A 4,727-nucleotide genomic window follows, 5' to 3' on the forward strand; every position below is an offset into this window, starting at 1 on the left:
AAGCTATGAGATGGCACGTTGATAGGGAATTGCATGACGAAGATACCCTTATACACCTTGCTGACGGGGAGGCTTGGAAGCATATAGACAGGGAGTTTCCTCATTTTGCGTCAGAGGTCCGAAATGTGAGGCTCGGGCTCTCATCCGACGGGTTCAACCCTTTTGGCAACATGAGTCTTCAATACAGTGTATGGCCGGTGATTTTGGTACCGTACAACCTTCCTCCATGGATGTGCATGAAGAAGGAATACAATATGTTGAGTTTGTTGATTCCGGGGCCCGGTTATCTAGGGAAGTGTCTCGATGTGTATTTGAGACCTTTGATTGAAGAGCTTCAGTTTTTGTGGGAAGTTGGTCATCCCACTTATGACAAGTACATGCACAAGATGTTCCAGATGCATGTCATGGTTGTTCGTACCATCAGTGATTTTCCTGCCCGTGGGATGTTGTCGGGCAACGTTGTTAGGGGATACAAGGCTTGTCCAGAGTGCCTTAGCGATGAGGGGAGCAGCAGTCATTGCAACAAGATATGCAGATTGAGTCACCGTGCTTTCCTTCCATATAATCACGAATGGCGGTTCGATGACAAGGCATTTGATGGGACCGTAGAACACGGTGTGCCTCCCAGAAGATGGACGGGAGAAGAAATTTTAGCAGTGCTTAATGAGTACGATTTTGGGCAGCTCAGCAATCATCCCAATATTGTGGCGGCAATATCTGAAAGACCCGACAGGTACAAATTCTGGACACATAAGAGCATATTCTGAGAACTCCCATACTGGAGTAAGTTGTTGATCAGGCACTACCTAGATGTGATGCACATAGAAAAGAATGTTTGCGACAGTGGGGTGGGCATAGTGCTGAACTTGGAGGGGAAGACAAAAGACGGTCCTAAGACACACATTGATCTAAAAAAAATGCAATTAAGAAGACATCTGTGGTTGAAAGAAGGGAAGAAAAAAATGCCTCAAGCTCCTTACACCGTGAAGCCTGACCAGAATAACATAATTTTCAGGTGGATGAGTTGTATGAAGTATCCTTCAGGCTATGCAGGAAATATAGCCCGGTGTGTGAACTTCCGAGACAATAAGATGTACAGGTTGAAGAGTCATGACTGTCATATCCTGCTACAACGTCTCTTCCCTGTTTTCATTCGACCGTTCCTTCCCTGTCAGGTGGTGGAGCCGTTAGTAGCGTTGGCAAGATTCTTCCAGAAGTTATGCACATGGGAAGTTAAAAAATCTAACCTCCGGGAAATGCAAGAGGACATCATTTATATCATGTGTAAATTTGAGAGGATATTTTCTCCAAATTTTTTTGACATCATGCCTCACCTGATGATCCATCTTCCCAAGCAATTGTTGCTTACCGGTCCAGCACACTACACTTGGATGTATCCCATGGAAATGTACGTTTTTTACACCTGAATTCCTCAATATATATATATATATATCTATATATATACATGTTCAATAATCATAACATTTTGCAACTTGATTTATAGGCAACTTGGAGACTATAAAGATTATGTGTCTAATAAATCCGCGCCTGAAGGATGTATAGCTGAAGCATATATTGCGCACGAGTGCGTCACCTACATGAAGTTGTATTTAGGAGCGTTGAAGGAAACAGACGAAGCCATGCCGGTAGATGTACCGAAGTTCAATCTTTCCATACTCTCTAGTGATGTTGAAATTTATGGAATTTTGCCAGACTCCTACAAGTTGCAACCACATGAGCTAGTCATTGCCCACTGGTGGGTATTGATTAACTGTCCAGAAGTTGAATACTGGAAAGACATCCATCTATATTGTCCAGACATTCAAGGTGATCTTGAGTACCACAACAGGGAGTTCGCAAATTATTTTGGCGGCTGGGTACGTAATTCAATATTTATGTACGTATTTATGTTTATTGCATAATTATCTATATTTACAATGTTAAATTGTTGGTTGCAGATGAACCATATTCAATTTGATGGTCACCCAAATTGGTCGCACAAACTAAGACTTCTAGCGATGAAGCCGATAATGTCAAGAGTTTATCCGATGTGCAAGGTGAATGACGTGCAATTTATATGTGAACAGAGAGACAGCAGACGGAGAACACAAAATTCTGGGGTGATGGTGCATGGTGGGCGGAATGGAGTTGACTATTACGGTGTTCTTGATTCAGTGGTGGAACTCGTTTATGGTGAAGGCATGACAGTGCACCTCTTCAAGTGTAGATAGTTTGATACTAGCCTGCAGAGCATGAAGACCTATCAGTACGGAATATTATCAGTGAACACTGCTACAAGTTCTTACGAAGATGACCCGTTCGTTTTTGCCACATCGGTAAAACAAATGTTTTATCTTGATGACCTTGCTAAGGGTGACGCGTGGAAAGTAGTCAACCTTGTGCACCCTCGAAACATTTACCGGGCGGCTACACTTGGAGAGGCCGAAGACGAGGAAGAGGATGTTGCGTATTAAGAGCCCAACGCAATAGGTATTCCTAACTCCTCTACCGTTCGCCTTAATAATTTTAAAGCGGGTCGTTCGGTGCGAATTCGTGATGAAGAGCCAAAGCTTATTGATGTTGATCCAAATCAAGAAACAGACGAAGACTCTGGCGATGAGGAAAGGCATAGATTACCAGAAATTAATTCTGACACCGAAGAAGACTCATCGGATGATTCCGATTACGAGCCTTAGTTTTAATTTCTTCGGATGTAATACATTAATTTGTAATAAAAAAGATTGTATTACCTTAATTTCTAGTTTACATATGTTGAATTCATATTTCTGTTATTTTATATGAATTTTGGTGATATGTGAACAGGAAATTAGTATGGTTTAAACCTTCTGTTTTAGGGTTTGTATTTTTTTACTTAAGCCGACGAAATACAACATAATTCGTCGGCCTAAACCATCTTAGCCGACGAATTATATTAAAAGTCGTCGGCTAAACCAGTCTTAGCTGACGAAGAATACTAGAAGTCGTCGGCTAAAAGAACTTATAGCCGACGAAATACCCTAATATTTTGTCGGCTTTATTAATTTTTATATTTTTTTTATTACATACTATAGCCGACGAATATATTAGGGTATTCGTCGGTTAAACCCTAAACTTTTTCTGTTACATACTATAGCCCTATCTTCGGTGGTTATTTTGCGTAAAATTTTTATACGACTTATTGTGTCTCATCGATTTGAAAATATTTTCAGTTGAAGGTCCGGCCAAAATACGAAATTTAGAAAGTCCAACGACCTTTTCCGTGCATTTAGGGGTTTGACTTACGGGATTGACCGTCTGGATCGAGCACTTAACCTTGTCAGATCAAGTTGAATTTTTTCCCATACATGTATTTTATCATGATGGTCAGATCTGACTGTCGGATTTCCTTTTCTCAAGTTTGATCATCACAATCACAACATGCTTACTAATGTTGTATAACTTGTTTACCAAGTGTTAAGTAAATGTTCCGTTTCAAAAACAAATTATACGTAGAACCTTCAAACGTAAAAAAGTCGTGAAATAAGACATGACCAAAATGGTGAAATACGTCTACGGTTGAAAAATCACGGTATTCTGGTCATGTCTCGGTGCCGATAGTTGCGGTCAATGCAATTTTCCATTCTTTCTCCCTATGGGTAGCCCTATCTTCGGTGGTTATTTTGCATAAAATTTTTATAGGACTTGTTGCGTTTCATCGGTTTGAAACTATTTTCAGTTGAAGGGCCGGCCAAAATACGTAATTTAGACAGTCCAATGACCTTTTCCGTGCGTTTAGGGGTTTGACTTAACGGATTGACCGTCCGGATCGAGCCCTTAACCTTGTCGGATCAAGTTGAATTTTTTCCCATACATGTATTTTATCATGATGGTCAGATCTGACGGTCGGATTTTCGTTCTAAAGTTTGAACATCACGAGCAGCAGTCACAGTTTGACGAATGTATAAAAAGTTATAAAGCCGACGAATTTAAATGGTTATAGCCGACGAATTTTGTGTTTAGCCGACGAATTTCATAGGTTTAGAGGACAAATTTCATAGGTTTAGCGGACAAATTTCAAAGGTTTAGCCGACGAATTTTATCTTAGCCGACGAGATTATTATCTTTAGCGTGTTAGGTTAGCCGACGAAATTATTACCTTTAGCCGACGAAATAATTATTTCGTCGGCTAAAGTGTTCGGGTATAACCCAGCGCTTGACTGGTTGTAAACCCTAGCCTCCTTTTTCTCTCCCTCTCCGAATTTCCCCTCCTCCGCTCCTTAGGTCGTTCGGTCGCCGCCCTCTCCCTCTCACTCTCCCGGTCTCGGCCTCCTCTCCCTCTCCCTCTCCCGGTCTCGGCCTCCGCTCCCTCTCCCTCTCCACCCGGCCTCCTCCTCCTGCTCTGACTGGCCTCCTCCTCCTCCTGCGGCCTCCTCCTCGGCCTCCGGCCTCCTCCTCCTCCTCCTCCTCCTCCTGCTACTCCGGCCTCCTCCTGCTGCTGCTCCGGTCCTCCCTCCTCCTCCTCGAGTACGTTTTTGAGCTTTAGTTTTATTTTGTGTTTGCTTTTATTTTCCGGTTAATTGCAATGTTGTGGTGTTGTTAGGAAGTGTATATTTGTATTTAGGAAGTGTATATTGTTATTTAATAAGTGTATATTTGTATTTAGTATTTAGGAAATATATATATTTGTTTTGTATTTTGTGTTTGCTTTGATTTTCCGGTCAATTGCAATGTTGTGGTGTTGTTAGGAA

This window comes from Fragaria vesca, linkage group LG3 (assembly GCF_000184155.1).
Source record: "Fragaria vesca subsp. vesca linkage group LG3, FraVesHawaii_1.0, whole genome shotgun sequence".
Classification (NCBI taxonomy): domain Eukaryota; kingdom Viridiplantae; phylum Streptophyta; class Magnoliopsida; order Rosales; family Rosaceae; genus Fragaria; species Fragaria vesca.